Source organism: Felis catus, chromosome F1 (genome assembly GCF_018350175.1).
Source record: "Felis catus isolate Fca126 chromosome F1, F.catus_Fca126_mat1.0, whole genome shotgun sequence".
Lineage (NCBI taxonomy): Eukaryota > Metazoa > Chordata > Mammalia > Carnivora > Felidae > Felis > Felis catus.
In genome coordinates, this window is record NC_058384.1 from 15,369,372 (window position 1) to 15,387,635 (window position 18,264).

The 18,264-nt window shown below is 43.5% G+C and overlaps 1 pseudogene; it reads right to left on the reverse strand.

Annotated features, from left to right (window-relative positions):
• The window catches only part of LOC101091990, a 94,011-nt pseudogene extending 76,288 nt beyond the window's left edge, over positions 1 to 17,723 (reverse strand).
• Between the last annotated feature and the right edge of the window lie 541 nt (positions 17,724 to 18,264).

Genomic DNA, 18,264 nt, shown 5'->3' on the forward strand with positions numbered 1-18,264 from the left:
TTTTCAACACATTGCAAGTGTCATAAAAGACAGAGGGATACGATTGGAAATCTATGGAATAAAAGAGATTTCAGAGATTTACCAAGTACAATTAGTAGAGATGATTTGGATCTTAATTCAAACAAATAAACTGTAAAATATGCACATATATGCTTATGAGTCAGAAATTTAAGTAACCGACTAGATGGTTCACCATATTAAAGAATTATTGCTAATTTAGGTGAATTATTATCTTGTGATTACTTTTTCTAAAGGAGTCTCTATCAGAACTACATATTAAAATGTTTACAGATGAGATAATATATCAAATTTGATTCAAAATAATACAGCTGAGGAGCTGTGCATAAAACCATATCAGGACACAAGTTGATAATTGTTGAAGCTGGGCAGAGGGTACATGGGGTTATTATTCTATTCTCTCTACTTTCATGCATGTTTAAATTTTTCCATTCTAAAACATTTTTACAGACTATTATGATAATGTCTATTTCTATGAAAAATGTCTATTCTTCAGCAATTGAGAAAATGGTCTTCTCCCCCTCTCCTGTATTTCCTTTTCTTTCCAGATGATCTGCTTACATTTGCAATGCTTAGAATTGTGCTCCCAACCAAAACAGAAAAGAAAAAATACGCAGAATTCTCTTACCATTTGTTAGGTGCCAAAGAAATAAGAAAGCATTCCAATTTAAAGTGTGTGGCATTCACCTGCAAAGGGAGAGATGCTAGCTCTCTGTGGCTCTTGGAAACAGGAGCCCAAGGAGGAATTGATCCTGAAAAGCCTCGCACCAGCCCTGGGCACAGGCTAAGTCACAGTGCTTGCTGGAAAAAAGACCACTAGGCTGAGTCGCCTGTGAATCCCCAGCACCTGGCAGGTGCCTGGCACATGGTGGGTACCCTTCAAATGTTTCCCAAGGAAGAGAGGGGGGAAGTCGATTCAGTGCGTTTAATTCTTAAGTGAGCATGAATTAAATGTCTTACCAAACTTTACCAGTATCTTCAACCCTCCTCCAACAGTCTTGTTGCAGAACTGCCCCAACCATAAAGTGACGTCAAGACAGCAGACGTAGGGGCTCTGTGTCTTAGCAAGAACTTTCAGGGCGGTGCTGGGCTGAAGCTATCAGCTACGGCTTTGTCAAATAAATCCCACATTTAATAGGTAGTGCTCAGGAAGCCCACTAAAATGCTGCATGTTATTATTTTTTTTACCTTTACCACAGTCCTCAAGGTGGAGTGCGGATGGTCTGGCCCACAGTTCAACAGCCTCAACCCCAGCTGGCTCCACCCCTCCTGCTTGGGCCTAGAGGTCTGCCTTGAAGCACAGCGCCTGGAGTTAACAACACCACATCATCATAAACTTACAAACCCGCTAAGAGGGGAGGTCTTAAGCCAAGTGTTCTTATCACAAAAATAATAAATACAAACAGACAGACAGAAAGGAGAGAGGGAGGGAGAGAAGGAAGGAAGGAAGGAAGGAAGGAAGGAAGGAAGGAAGGAAGGAGAAACTTCTGGAAGAGATGGCTATGTTTATGGCATATACCATGGTGATGGTTTCACAGGTGTGTACTTATCCCCAAACTCATTAAGTTGTACACATTAATTATGTATAGCTTTCTGTAGGTCAATTTCAGCTCAATAAAGTGTTTTTTTTTTAAGGAGAAAAAATACCTTAAAAAAATTAGAAGAGTGAATTGCAGAGCTCGCTATTCTGGGTCACAGACTTCGGAAGGGACAGCTGGTGCTCAGGCAGTGCTGAGAAAGAGCCGTGGGGCCAGTTTGCTGGACTTTATTCACCCAGCCAGGTATCTATCTATCGTGTGCAAATACACTTCATTTCATAACCAGGGAGCAGAATTCACAATTGCTTTCTTAACACACGCCTGTTGGTCATGGACCTTTGTTTACATTTGTATGTTTGCTGTTAAAAACAAGTTGCATAAAGTCTTACACTTTTCCTGTGTCAAGAGCAGAGGTTATGAAACTGGTAGCATAGTTGAGAAAAACATTTAATGGCCTTGCAGGTTCCCAGAGGGAATGCACTTTTGGCAAAGAAAGGGAAAAGTGCTATGGGGAAGGGGACTCAACAGGGGTTTCATTACTTCCTTAATGTTGTTTCTCATAAGAATGATTAATTTGACATTCCCATTCCCTACAGATTCTTTCAAAAAGTGTGTGCATGGGAAATAGGATTCCATTTAAATGGTAGTATATTCTGATGAAGAGACTGTGGAGGTATTTGCTGTAGGCACTAATTTCATACTCTGCACATACAAATAATTGTATTGTATCATATGCGATCCCAACATTTATATAATTTGTTAACTAGGTCAGATGTAACTCAGAGGCTATGTACCTAATCTCAGAAAAATCTTAAATCTAGACACTCTTCCCCCAGTGCCCAAAGATCCCACAAACCCCTATCATTCTCAGGCTCTCAAAACTCTGCTGGGGTTAGTTAGGGTAATTGGTAGCCAAGCCTAGGCCTAAACCAAAGTCTTTTGTAAAATGAAGAATCCAGGTATAACCAGCCTCCCAAGGGACAGTTTGAATTTTGAATTTTCATCTTAGCTAGATTTCTTTTTTTTTTTAATGTTTATTTGAGAGAGAGAGCACATATGTGAGCAGAGGAGGGTCACTGAGAGAGGGAGAAAGAGAATCCCAAGCAGATTCCATACTCTTAGAGCAGAGCCTGACTCAGGGTTTGATCTCACAAACCGTGAGATCATGAGCTGAGCTGAAATCAAGAGTCGGACACTTAACCGCTGAGGCCATCCAAGCACCTTTAGTTAGATTTCTTAAAATGTGGTTCAGCCAACAGTGGCTAGATCATTATTTTTCAGTTTTCCCTGTTGCTATCCTCCAAAGGGGTAAAGAGCATGTTATTCATATTGTTAAATTAATATTTATGATTTACAAACATAAAGTGAGTGAATAACTGTAGTTGTTTCCAATTTTCTTTGAAGAATACTTTTACAGTTTTAATATCATTCAGCACAATCAGTTTTTTAAGAAAACATGTTGGTTTCCTTAAATAATAACCTTCAAATTGGGTTTGAAATTCAGAAATACCGTGGCGCCTTTCAGGTCAAGGTTTTTAAAAGTTTTTATGCTCCATCTTAAGATGCTGGGCAGCAGAGGGCGCTCTCAGCATGTTGGGGCAGGAATTGTTGGCCAGGCAACTGAAGATGAGCCTTGCCTTGACCCCTGGGCTTTGGGTTCTGCCCAGCCCTCCTGCTAGCCGAAAACACTGCCTTGTTATGCATTTGTTGGCTCTCAGCTACAACTTGCCAATTCATTTGCCTTTCGTGAGCCAACCTCAGCTGACCCCCTTCCCAGGGGGAAGGCTGGCTGCTAAAAAGATCCTTTTTGCCAATACTACTAATTTCTGAAAAGAGTATTTCTCAGTTGACAGATTGCTTTCCCATGCCTTGCCCTGCATGCGTCCTCCACTGGAAATATCCCATGGTCTCAGGACGCATGGGATAAAAAGAGGATCCAGGACTATAACCTGATTCGGATGAAGTTTGGACTTGAGTTTAGATCCCAGACAAGTGTTTAGCTTTCGGGCAACCTGAGGACATTACCTAACCTGTGAGCACCACTGATCCTCACAGAATGGGCTATATGGAAAATAAGTAAGGTGATGTATAAGAAACACCCACTGTTGGGTAAGTGCTCAAAGTATGTTAGCTTCCTTTCTCTCCTCTTGTATACAGGGGCCTCGAGGTGAGGACATACAACACCAAGAGGTAGAAAAGCAGGGAAACTTTCTGTGGGAGGCAAGTCTGAAAAGGGAAGCCAGATAAAGGGAAGAGTCTGTCTCCCCAGCCTCCTGCCACCCATGATCCAAGTCATGGAGATACATGAAAGGGAACTGGAAAGAGCCCAGGTTCCCCTGGGCTTCCTGTCAGAAGGTCTTCCTGTCAGAAGGGGAGGGTCATGGTGAGTCATCAGGGCGTGTGCTTATTTCCTCAGCGAACTTGTTCTCCGGCTTCACTTGTGACCAAAGGTGTCTGATGAACAAAGGGCTCTTGTTAAAGCTCAGTATGGACCCCTCTGGTCAGAACGTGTATTCGGTGAGAACAGCTAAGAGAAAGAAGCAGAGTATGACAATGACCCGAGAGGGCCTGCAGGAAGTGGGGGGAGGAAGCCATGAGGATTGATAACTAACACCAAATCGTTAATGGCTGACAGGGTGAAGGAAAAAGACCCCTCCATAATGAGCATTTGGTGCATAAATAATGCGAAGCAAGACACAGCTGGTCAGGGTTACAGGTTCTTCCCCACTGAAGGACCCAATCCAAACCCAGAGACCAGCCCTCTCAGACACCCTGTGGAGCCCAAGGCAGCTGGATCTTTGTTAGAAAGTTGCAGTCAAAACCAGAGTGTTATAAACTGAACTGTGTCCCCTGCAAAATTCATATATTGAAGTCCTAACCCCTGAAGTGACTGTATTTGGAGGTAGAGACTTCAAGGAGGTAATTAAGACGGAAGGGGATTATAAGGGTAGGGCCTTAATCCAATAGGTGTCCTATAAGAGGAAGAAGAGACACCAGAGAGCTCTGTCTGCACAGAGGAAAGGCCATGTGAGGACACGGCATGAAGGGGGCTCTCTGTAAGCCAGGAAGACAGGCTCACCGGGAACGAAGTCTGCTGACACCTTGATCTCGGACTTACTGCCTCCAGAACTCTGAGACAACACACTTCTGTTTAAGCCATGCGTTTGTGGTATTCTGTTATGGCAGCCCTAGAAAACTAATATATAAACAACTTGAATGACTTTACCTTCCTTTACTTTTCTTGCCTTATGTCTGATTACACATGATGAGCATGATAATTATGATGGTGGTGATGATATAGTTGCTTTTTGGTCCCTGTTGAACCTCATATAATTTCCCTTGTGGCATCTTTTCTTCTTTGTATACAAAAGATGATTTAGGGGACATGGCAGAAAAATTGGTGAGCAAACCAACAAACTGATGTGCAGCAACATAACAGATATTTTGATGTAGCCAATTTGACCACTAACCTTTCACCTTTTTTTTTATCACCAAGTGCTGAACCAGTGGAAGATGCTAGTGAGGCTCAGTGTGGGAGTGGGAATACAATATGGGGTGCAGTAAAATAAACACTAAGAAAAATTAAGGGGCATCTGGTCAGTCAGTGGCTCAGTCAGTTGAGCGTCTGACTTCGGCTCAGGTCGTGATCTCTCGGTTCATGAGTTCGAGCCCCACGTGGGGCTCTGTGCTGACAGCTCAGAGCCTGGAGCCTGCTTTGGCTCCCCACTCTCTCTCTCTTTCTCTCTCAAAAATAAATAAACATTAAAAAAAATTTTTTTAATGGGGTAGAGTAGAGCCTGGGTGAGGGCTCATAGATGTGCTGGAGGGAGTGGCAGGGGCGTTCCCACTGTTTGGTTGTTTTCTAAAAACTACAATTTAATGTTTGGGAAGTTTTTGGATCATGAAATCGGATGGATATTAAAATGTAGGCATTCAATGTCATAGGGTCTACATGGGGGATGCCAGCAAAGACCCTCCTCTGCAGAGGCTGGCACCCATAATACCATCTGAGTAATTGATACACAGTGTCTGAAGAGAATGACGAATATAAGCATGGTGACAGACAAGAGCTAAGCATGGTGATTAGCACGAGAGCTAATCTGGCAGACAAAAGAAGGAAATCCAGGGAAATTCTCAGTGTCTGGTGATAAGTGTGCTCTGGGCTAGGAGAGCAACCCAATGCTCCCACAGGAGACATGAAACACTAAATAAACAGAACTGTAGTCAAATGGCCTAAGGTCCATCCCTGGTAGAAAACTGCAATGTTGGGCATGAATCATACTGAGTTTCTACCTATAGGCTGGACCACCAAAACAGGACAGGAAGGGGACAGCAAATGGAAGGTTGTGAGGACTGCTGAGACTCTACGCTTGATGGGTACTTATGATCCTCTCTGACACTGGTGCCACATGACAGGAAGCAAGGCTGCATCTTTTGGGGTAATGACATTAAGTTTTGATAGATCCAGAAAGCAATGGAAAACAGCCCTGTGCTTAACAGAGATATCATTTCTAGATATAACCCAAGGGGCTCAAAATGGCCAAGGCAGAGCAAATAAGAAAGTTCTGGCACTCACTAAATAACTGAGATATTTCTTAATATATGCTACAGGCCTCCCCAAAATTCACATGTTGAGGCCCTTAACCTCTCGGTGTGGCTGTATTTGGAGTAAATAAGTAACTAAGGTTAAATGAGGTCATAAGGGTGGAGCCTTGATCTAATAGAATTAGTATCTTTGTTAGAGGAGATTCCAGAGAGTTTGCTCGCTCTCTCCCCACCATGTGAGGACACAGCAAGAAGGCAGACTTCTACAAGCCAGGAGAGCTCTCACCAGCGACTCACTGGCACTTGATCTTGGACTTCCCAGCCTCCAAAACTGTGAGAAGATAAACTTCTGTTCTCTAAGACAACCCAGTTTATGGTATTGTGTTAATGGCAACCTGCGCAGACTAATATAGTGTACAAGAAATCTAATAATTTCCCATGGACACCTATAGTCAGCAAAAGTTAATGTACCTCTGAAGAAAAATTTTAAAAGGTTGTTAGTTGCTGGTGAAGGGAAAATTGCAGTCAGTTTTTTGTATCCTACCTTAAATACATGAGACACAAGTTTTACCCATGAAGGATATTATTTATTGTTTTTCTCCTCATTTTGAAAGTAGTTCATTGTTTAAAAAATAAAATCCCTGGCACAAAAACAGACACATAGACCAATGGAATAGAATAGAAACTCCAGAACTAGACCCACAAACGTATGGCCAACTCATCTTTGACAAAGCAGGAAAGAACATCCAATGGAAAAAAGACAGCCTCTTTAACAAATGGTGCTGGGAGAACTGGACAGCAACATGCAGAAGGTTGAAACTAGACCACTTTCTCACACCATTCACAAAAATAAACTCAAAATGGATAAAGGACCTAAATGTGAGACAGGAAACCATCAAAACCTTAGAGGAGAAAGCAGGAAAAGACCTCTCTGACCTCAGCCGTAGCAATCTCTTACTCGACACATCCCCAAAGGCAAGGGAATTAAAAGCAAAAGTGAATTACTGGGACCTTATGAAGATAAAAAGCTTCTGCACAGCAAAGGAAACAACCAACAAAACTAAAAGGCAACCAACGGAATGGGAAAAGATATTCGCAAATGACATATCGGACAAAGGGCTAGTATCCAAAATCTATAAAGAGCTCACCAAACTCCACACCCGAAAAACAAATAACCCAGTGAAGAAATGGGCAGAAAACATGAATAGACACTTCTCTAAAGAAGACATCCGGATGGCCAACAGGCACATGAAAAGATGTTCAGCGTCGCTCCTTATCAGGGAAATACAAATCAAAACCACACTCAGGTATCACCTCACGCCAGTCAGAGTGGCCAAAATGAACAAATCAGGAGACTAGATGCTGGAGAGGATGTGGAGAAACAGGAACCCTCTTGCACTGTTGGTGGGAATGCAAATTGGTGCAGCCGCTCTGGAAAGCAGTGTGGAGGTTCCTCAGAAAATTAAAAATAGACCTACCCTATGACCCAGCAATAGCACTGCTAGGAATTTATCCAAGGGATACAGGAGTACTGATGCATAGGGCCACTTGTACCCCAATGTTCATAGCAGCACTCTCAACAATAGCCAAATTATGGAAAGAGCCTAAATGTCCATCAACTGATGAGTGGATAAAGAAATTGTGGTTTATATACACAATGGAATTCTACGTGGCAATGAGAAAAAATGAAATATGGCCTCTTGTAACAACGTGAATGGAACTGGAGAGTGTGATGCTAAGTGAAATAAGCCATACAGAGAAAGACAGATACCATATGGTTTCACTCTTATGTGGATCCTGAGAAACTTAACAGGAACCCATGGGGGAGGGGAAGGAAAAAAAAAAAAGAGGTTAGAGTGCGAGAGAGCCAAAGCATAAGAGACTGTTAAAAACTGAGAACAAACTGAGGGTTGATGGGGGGTGGGAGGGAGGAGAGGGTGGGTGATGGGTATTGAGGAGGGCACCTTTTGGGATGAGCACTGGGTGTTGTGTGGAAACCAATTTGTCAATAAATTTCATATAAAAAAAATAAAAAATAAATAAAAAATAAAATCTTGTAGGGGCGCCTGGGTGGTTCAGTCGGTTGGGCAGCCGACTTCGGCTCAGGTCATGATCTCATGGTCTGTGAGTTCGAGCCCTGCGTCGGGCTATGTGCTGACAGCTCAGGGCCTGGAGCCTGTTTCAGATTCTGTGTCTCCCTCTCTCTGACCCTCCCCTATTCATGCTCTGTCTCTCTCTGTCTCAAAAATGAATAAATGTTAAAAAAATTTTTTAAAAATAAAATAAAATCTTGTATGCATCCCAGGCTATTTCTCAGAAACACTCGCAGAATTACTAAATTAAAGACTGTGCACATTTGAAGGCTATTTGATAACTATTTCCAAAGTACCACCGACAAGTTTGAACCAATTTACACTCCATGACGGAGCGGATGAGAATGTCTGTCCAAACACTCATGCCACCCCTGAATTTTGTTTTAAATTTTGTATTGAGTGTGTCCCAGAAGCAGATCCTGAAACCCCAAATGTAAGAAGTTTGAGTAATGGAGTACAAGGAGAGTACTCCATTGGTAGGTGGTACTCAGAAGGAAAGGCAGCTGATGAAGAGTGTGTTGCTAAGCCAGCCACCACAGTGGATGACTAGAGCTTAATCTTGTAGAGAAACCCTGGGAAAGAGCATGGAATGCCTCAGAACTATCTGACCCGGGTGGAACAAGGTAGTTATTACCTCCAAGAGTCGTTATAAGTGGGGCTGCTTGAAGAAGGGGGCAGAGGGCCTTCTGTAGTCAAAACACACACACCCCCCCCCCCCACACACACACACAGTTCTTTAGCAGAAAAAGTTCTCAGGCACAGAGATGGAGATACTGGCAGTTAGAAGCCCATGGGGTGTAGTCAAGTGTCTAGGCTAGGTCCCAGCACTGATGGCCTCTGCTGTACTTTGTCAACCTGATAGGCCAGAAATGCTTGGTTTCTCTCTATGCAGTAAAGAATGAACCTTCCTCAAGGAGAGTTCTGTCCTTTGTGTTTGGACACAGACGGGTGATCTTAGGCCCCTGGAAAGCTCTGCCTGATAAGAGTGGCTTCTTTGCCTGGGGGCCTTGGCCACCAGTCTAATGATGTGATTTATGATGGGGGTGTTGAGCCATGCTGTACCAGTTTCAACCCCAGGAGGGACGGGAGACTAAAGGTATTAGTCTGACTTCCTGGAGGGAATGAAGACTGAGCCAGCTGGGCGGACAACATGTGATCCTGCCCCAGTAAAAACTCTGGATGCCAAAAGCTCAGGTGAGCCTCAGTGGTTGGCAATACTCTGTGTGTCACACATCATGACCAGGAGGCGATGTCACCCATGACTTCAGGGGGAGAGCCCTCACAGACTCTGCCCCACACACATGTCTCTTACTTCTGCTGATTTTAGTCTGTTTCCTTTCACTGTAATCATGAGTATAGCACTTTCCAGAGTCTTGTGGTCAACTGCAGAGAATTAATGGACCTGAGGGTGGTCATGGACAAGCTCTCTAGGCTTTCTTGTTTAAGGACTTAATTTTGTGGGTTTTTTTTTAAATTTTTAAAAAATATTTATTTTTGAGACAGAGTGCAAGCAGGGGAGGGGCAGAGAGAGAGGGAGACACAGAATCTGAAGCAGCTCCAGGCTCTGAGCTGTCAGCACAGAGCCCAGTGTGGGGTTTGAATCCACAAACTACAAGATCATGACCTGAGTTGAAGTCAGATGCTCAACCGACTGAGCCACCCAGGTGCCTCAACTTTGTGGGGTTTTGTTGTTGTTGTTGTTGCTGTAACTAGTTTGCCTAATAATTTAAATTGTGGTAGTTTTAAATTCTTGTGAACTCAGTTCTATCAATCTTTCCCTTTGTAGTTTTTATTTACTTAAAAAGGCCTTTCTCACTACAAAATCATGTAGGCATTCATCTTTATTTTCTAGTCTTTACAGTATCATTTCCTCTCATTTACCTAACTCTGTTTGGGATTTGTTGTTAGGTAAACATCTATGGCTACTTTTTTCCAAATAGTTTCTCAATCGACCCATCTTTGAATAATCATATTTTTCTATATTTTTATCACATGCACAATTCCCACATACACTAGGGTTTGTATGTGATCACTCTATTCTGTTCCATCTACATGGCTGTCTTTTTCTTTCATCACCCCTGTCTTTATTTTCTGTGGCTTTGGAATACATATTAAGATCCCATGGCATAGATCTTTCCCTACATATTATTCCAATATAAAATATTCTTGGCTTGCTCTATTTATTCTTCCATGATAAAATTTTCTGCACCCCTTGGAAATGCAGTACTCAGAACATAAAAGAAAGATTTAAATCAGTTTGTCAATTCCGATCAGCCTTCCAAAGTAACAACCTACTACAGTTTTTCATTGGAACTTAAACTTAAAAATTAATTTTAGGAAATTGATATGCTATTTGCAAAATGGAATCTTTCCATGCAGAAAAATATACCATCTTTACCATTCCACTGTAAACACAAAAATATTTAAAACATTTTTAATTGATATTCTTCATACAGGTCCAGCAAGTTTCTTGTTAACCTCAAGGAAATAAGAATTTTTATGGCTCTCAATGCACATTGCTAGGTTACCTCCAGAAAAATTCCAATTCAACCAGCATCACATAAGACTGAAAATATCCCCTTGACAAACTGAGCAAGTAAAAAAAAGAATCTCACTATGCATTTAATGTGTACTTCTTTGACTTTTCATGAGATTGAATGATTCTACATATACTTATTGGCCAGTTGTATTTCCTTCTTTGTGAACTGTTATCTTTTGCCTATTTTCTTTTTTGTTTGTTTGTTTTTTCTGAAAGAGAGAGACAGAGAGATAGAAAGGAAGGGGCAGAAAGAGTGAGGGGGACAGAGAAAGAGAGAGAGAGAGACAGAGAATCTTAAGCAGGCTCCCTGCCCAGCGCAGATCCCAACTTGGGGCTCAATCAGTCTCATGACTGTGGGATCATGACCCGAGCCAAAATCAAGAGTCAGAGCCTTTACCAACTGAGCCACCCAGGGACCCCTTGCCTATTTTCTATACTAAGAATTGGGGCACCTGGCTGACTCAGTGGAGCATGTGATTCTTTATCTCGGGATCATGAATTCAAGCCCCACATTGGGCATGGAGCTTACTTAAAAAAAAAAATCTACAGGAAGAACACTTTGACTTACCAGATAGAAATATTTTTCCCAGTATGTCCTTTGCCTCTTAATTTTACTACATTTTCTGCTATACAGATTTTTTCATTTTTCCATCTATGCAAACCTATTCTTTGTGGGTTTTTTTCATTGTATTCAAGAAGTCCTTTAATTCAAAGATCATAGAGGGTTTGTGTACATTTTTTGTAGTCCTATATTTGTTCTTATTTGTTCTTCTATTTCTTTTATAGCTCCTATTTAAATTTCAATTCCCTAATCCACATTGGATTTGTACCAGTGTATGGTATAACTGAAGTCAAGACTGGATTTTGTTTTGAATTTTAAGGGTTGGTTGGTTTGAGTCTATACCTTGACCAATGGGCATCTTCTCTTAGGAAGTTATTCTGTGTCCAAGCTATTTGGTTTGCTTAGTAATTTTTAAGTACAGAATTTCTTGGCACACACCCTTCAGTGGAGTAATAAAATGTTCTCATTATGAAGAAAAATTATAGCAATTACAGCTGAAGCCTTCTTACTAGTGTATGTAACAAGGTACCTTTTAGATTAGGGAATGTGGAATATCGTTTGGCTGCCAGTTGCTGCCCTGCTGGGGCTTTTGTGAGCCCTCGGAAAGTCTGCAGAGCTAACCAGGTTATTTTTCCAACAGCATCTGTAAAAATGTGTTGCTACAATTCACTTGGAAGGCTCAATCCCCCAAGGGCACAAGGAATTAATTTACAGTCACAAGTTTGACATTCTTACAAGAAAGCTGCTCTACCACAGGGAAACATGAACCTCTGAGAAGTCAGATGTGTTTGGAGTCCAAGATTTCCAGCAACATACTATCCGTACGGCGGAACTAAGAAGCAGGAAAAACCTCTCCTGACAGCAAATATGGTACAGTCTAAAGACCATCAGGTTCAACGTCTGAAAAACCTGGAGTGAAGTCCTTGTTCAATTACCAATGGTTTGACCTTGGGCAAATCACTTAATGGGTTTCAGCTTCCCCTCTTATAAAATGGTGGGGCTCATGGGCTTGTCGCGAGAGCTAAATGGAAAACCTATATGAATGTACTGTGTATACTGTACCACAGTGGTCAAACAGTGTAGTCGTTAATTAGCCTATGATTTAACTCATAATATGCTACTTCTCTTGCTGAGGAGGAGAAGGTGGTACCTGCTGTCCTTGGCCCATTCAGCCTGTCCTCGGCAAGCACTATCTGGACACCCGCAGCCTCCCCTAGAGTCATGCCCCGCATTTGAACTGCACAAGCTTCCTACCTACAGCACTTCCCAGGGGAGACATGTACCTCAGCTTAGCTTACACGCAGGGCCTTCAACAAATTAAACACTGCATCTAGAGGGGAAAAAGAAGAGTAACAATTACTGAGCACCTACCATGTGCTGAAAAGATAAGCTAGCAAAATAAAGATGGGTAAGACAGTCCTGTCTTTTCTTGTCTTGACTTTTGGGTGCACCAGATTCATGAGCTCCATAATGACTCAACATACGTCACTGGCCAGAGGGTATTCACAAGCCTGGCCTACATTTCCACCTTGGGCAGTGTTAAGACCCGGAAAGAGAAAGGATGTTAGATGCAAGTTATGTGGAGTCAATGGAATATTTGTACATGATTAAAAAGTTCAGCTGGTTCAAAGGTTTGTGCAGTCTATAAGACTTCAGTGCTTTTTATATGAAGCAATTCCTTCCAGCTCTTTCTAGTCCTCTGGGGAGGCCCTACTTTCATCTTATCTCCCTTCTTTCCATCAGGAGTTTTTCTCCTTCTAGCTTAGAAGGCCATTCTTCAACTGGTTTTTATTTCTTCTTGAAAAAGAAATCAGACGTGTGGCTTTAAAAATTCAAACAGTACAAAAGGATATACAATAAAATGTAAATCTTCCTTCCCGAGTTGGGGTAGCCACTGTATTTTTGTCTTTCCAGAAATTTCCCCTACTTAGATAGGGGCGACAATTGAGTTTTTAATGTCAGAGAGGATTTTTGCAAACTGAAAGGATCCCTGACAGTTTCCTGTCTTTCAAGTGATACTTAGTTTATCAAAGTCATACATTTTAATTGTTTTTTTAAAGTTTTTAATGTTTATTTATTTTTGAAGGAGAGAGAGAGACAGAGCATGAGGGGGGAGGGGCAGAGAGAGAGGGAGACACAGAATCTGAAGCAGGCTCCTGGCTCCGAGCTACCAGCACAGAGCCCGACACAGGTTCAAACTCACGAACTGCAAGATCATGACCTGAGCCAAAGTCGGACGCTTAAGGACACTTAACCAACTGAGCCTCCCAAAGTCATACATTTTAAAACTTAGTTTAAAAAGATCTTTAAGTTAATGGGGCGCCTGGGTGGCTCAGTTGGTTAAGCGTCTGACTTTGGCTCAGGTCATGATCTCGCCGTTCCCACCTTCAAGCCCCACTTTGGGCTCTGTGCTGTCAGCTCAGAGCCTGGACCCTGCTTCAGATTCTGTGTCTCCCTCTAGCTCTCTGCTCCTCCTTGGCTCACACTCTCTCTCTCTCTGTCTCAAAACTAATAAAATAAACATTAAAAAAAAAAGATCTTTAAGTCGAAACTAGTTTGGTTTATTTATTTTTGACAGAGCATGAGCAGGGGAGGGACAGAGGGAAGGAGAGAGAGAATCCCAAGAGGCTCTGCACTGTCATTAGAGAGCCTGATGCGGGGCTCGAACCCATGAGCCATGAGGCCATGACCTGAGCCAAAGTCAGACACTTAACCGACTGAGTCACCCGGGTACCCCTTAGTTAAAACTAGTTTTATTTTTTTTAATTTTTTTTTTTTTTACTTATTTTTAAGAGAGACAGAGAGAGAGAGCACAGGCAGAGGAAGGGCAGGGAGAAAGGGGGAGACAGAGAATCCGAGGCAGGCTCCAGTCTCCAAGCTGTCAGCACAGAGCCTGACACGGGGCTTGAACTCACGAACCACGAGATCATGACCTGAGCCGAAGTCGGATGCTTAACCAACTGAGCCACCCAGGTGCCCCAAAACTAGTTTTAAGAGTTTAAAACTTTCCTGGAAAAGACTAGATACAAATTGAAATTGTTATTTTGTTTATAAATTGAATAATGTTGGTATAAAAATAAGAGTTATTTTTATTTGTACTTATTTTTTTTCTTCCAGTTTTACTGAAATATAATTGATGGGCAACACTGTGTAAATTTATGGTGTGCACCATAATGACTTGTCTTACGTGTATTGCAAAATGATTACCACCAGTTTAGTTAACACACATCACCTCATATAGTTCCAAAAAATGAACTTTTATTATTTACTCTCTTAGCAACTTCGAAATACCCATACAGCAGAGTTAACTACAGTCATCGCGTTGTGCGCTACACCCCCAGCACTTACTTACTTTAAAACTGGAAGTGTGTGCCCTTAACCACCCTGCCCCAACTCCTCCTCCCCCACTGCTGACAACCACAAATCCATGACTTTGGTTTTTTACGTTCCACAAATAAGTGAGTTATACAGTATTTTTCTTTCTCTGTCTGACTTACTTCACTTAGCATACCGCCCTTAAGGTCCACCCGTGTCAACTGGCAGGATTTTCTTCCTTTTGGCGAGGGAAGGAAACAGGATCACCCAAGCAGTGGTGGTGCTGCGGCTGGCTTGTTCTGGCTTGAGAAAGTGGACTGTGCACATATCTTCCCACGGCCACATTTAGTGGCATCAGTTTGGTAGACTGAAATGGGCCATGGTGTGAGTTTTTATACCAAAGAAACTTGCAAAGGCTACAGATCGGGGTTTCCCCACCCTCCCACCCTCCTGACCAGTTTCCCAGCCCACTACTATCAAGAAGGCCTCTACAATAGACCAGGCAGGAGGGGCAGTGGCTTGAGGTAGGGTGGTGAGAGGCAGGTGAACATACGTGGACGGATTTGGAAAGATATTTGCAGATGGACTTAGCAGGATTTGCAAACAAACTGGATATGGAATGGGGTGGTCAGAGAGAGGGGGGAGATAAGAATATTTCCCAGTCGATGGGTATGTAAGTGTGAGCATCAAAGGCAGTATTTTTAGTTTGACTTTGAGACAGAGAAATGTCCTAGACTCAGACCATGACGTCACTTTAAAACTACCTACTCCAGGGGTGCCTGGGTGGCGCAGTCGGTTAAGCGTCCGACTTCAGCCAGGTCACGATCTCGCAGTCCATGAGTTCGAGCCCCACGTCAGGCTCTGGGCTGATGGCTCGGAGCCTGGAGCCTGTTTCCGATTCTGTGTCTCCCTCTCTCTCTGCCCCTCCCCCGTTCATGCTCTGTCTCTCTCTGTCCCAAAAATAAATAAAAAAAAGTTGGAAAAAAAAATTAAAAAAAAAAAAATAAAACTACCTACTCCAGTTTTCAGTCATTCAGGACTTGGCCCCAGTCTACCCTCTGAATGCATCCTGGGCCATTCTCTTCCTCTCGGCCCTAGACTCCAGCCTCACCCGCCAACTTGCAGATCTTCATTTAGAAAACTTTTTGGCCAGGCCTTCCTGTTCCTTCAGCCCAGAATGTTTGTTGTTATCGTATCTCTGCCTGGCCAGCTTGTTTTTTGCCGAAGGTCCCTGCTAATAGAGAACACTTCCAACTGCTCGAAGTGGGTCTCCCTCCAGCTTATCCTCCGTACTTGTTTTCTTCCTGGCACTTAGCACAATTCCTAATCCTGCATCTATGTCTTCTGGTTTGTGTGCCCTGCCTCCCTCACTGGACTATAAGCTTTTTTAAAATCCATCTCTGGGGGCGCCTGGGTGGCTCAGTCAGTTGAGTGTCCGACTTGGGCTCAGGTCATGATCTCACAGCTCATGAGTTCGAGCCCCGTGTCCGGCTCTGTGCTGTCAGCTGGATGCTGCTTTGGATCTTCCGGCTCCCCTCTCCCCTGCCCCTCCCCCACTAGTGTGCTAGTGCACGTGCATGCGTGCTCTCTCTCTCTCTCTCTCAAGAATAAACATTAAAAAAAAAAACAAAACCCAGCCTTAGAAATAAAAGAAGTAAACAGTCGAGCCTTTGCAAGTAGCTTGTCCTCAGAGCAGGGTGTCACAGGCAAGGGCAGGTTCGGGCTTGCGACCAGTCACACCACCTGGGCTGTCTCGCTTTTCCCAAGCCCTGATCCAGCTAAAAAACCAGGAAGTTCTCAGAGTGGAGATGACAGCTGAATAAAGACCTGAAGGATGGGTGTATTACATTTCTGTGGGAGTGCCAGCTCAGGAGAGGAGATGTGTTGGGAACTCTTTCGTTAACCCAGCAAGGCAGGCAGAGCAGAGATCCCTCCTCTCGGTGGAGAGACGCAGAAGCCCAAAGTCTTGCCGGAGCTCCCAGGGCTGACAGATGTAAAACCGTATCAAAGTTCAGGCCTTCGTGCCTCCAAGTTCAGAGCCCTTTGCACTATGTCCATTTAGCACGAGCTTTTGCATACCTACCATTTGACAAATAAATGGGAGTGCAAGGGAAATATGACACACAATCCTTGACCTAACAGAGTGAGAAACTTGCGTCTATGAGACAGCTCGAGTCCACTCCACCACCAATACAGGCTGACAGGAGGACCATCTCTTGTGCTGCATGTAGCCCGACAGAGAGGGGACGATGTTCCAAAATGCTACTTGAGTTCTGCACCCAAGCCTTGAGACCCTCTCAAGTCAAAGGAATGCACTTGAGTTCCCTGTGCCCCCTCCGAGCTCACATCCTTGACTTTCACTGATGCAGACATTTCAGAACAAAGAGTCTCTTTTCTAATCAACAGCGTGCCTTACACGCAGACATGTGACATTGTTACAGCCAACTGGGCTGTTCCCGCCACAATTATTCTACACTCCGTCCTGTATCCCTGTGTTTCTTTCTTCCGCTCTGCCATTTTCTACCTACAACATTCAATCCTAGTGACTCAGTGACATGTAACACTTTTCTTGTCCAGATGCCCTCACGTCTCATACTAAGACTGACATTGCCGATCACAGGTGCCTTCCGTCTGGTCACCGACCCCCTGCCCTGTGTGCTGACAGGGGCACCCGCAGCCTCTAGGTCCTGGTCTCATCAAAGATCGGATGCTATTCCTGGGCGTCACTCTCGCATGCCGGTTGCCACAGTCACTCATGGAAGTCAGGAGAGAAGAGGCAAGGAAAGGGTGGAGGAAGAGAGGAAAGTTGCATGTATGCCGGGAGAAGTCAAAGGTCACCAATTACAGCTTTCGGTTCCAGTCAATGACAGTCAGGACACAGGCTAAGTTCACTAGAAAAGCTGTGGAATGATTCTGCAGATTTGCTATGTGACCAGGGGGCGGCACGATACCCTGCCCACCCCACCCCCAGCACCAAACATGAGGCTTGTCAATAATTACTCGAACTTACCTTCCTCCTGGGTAGGACCCAGTACTGTTCCTTGTCGATTCCCTCTTGCTTTAAGATGATGCTAGTCTTCCACGCCACAGGAGACAGTGTTGTCCAACAGCAGAAGCTTCAGCCGGAACACAGTGTTCATCTTCATGATGACTGCGTCTCGTCCACATTCTCATTCAGGTAAGACCCAAGCATTTCGTTCAAAGCAGTTAAATAAACAATAAACCTGGGAAGCTTCCTGTGAAAGTGTCTTTTCTCATGTTCTTGTTCACATTGTATGTTCTTCATACTAGGTCCTAAAAAGACTGAAAACAGATGTAAAAAAATATTTAGTGTTTATTTATTGGGAGGGGAAGAGGCTAAGAGAGAGGGGGACAATGGATTCAAAGTGGGCTCTGTGCTGACAGCAGAGAGCCCAATCCAGGGCTTGAATTCATGAACCATGAGATCATGACCTGAACTGAGATCAAGAGTCGGATGCTTAACTGATGAAGCCACCCAGTTGCCCCAAGATTTTTTTTAAGTAGGTTCCACACCTCACATGGAGCCCAACGCGGCGCTCAAACTCACGACCCCGAGATCAAGACCTGAGCGGGATCGAGAGTTGTCAGACATCTAGCCAACTGAGGCACGCAGGCACCCCCAGCTTTATTTTT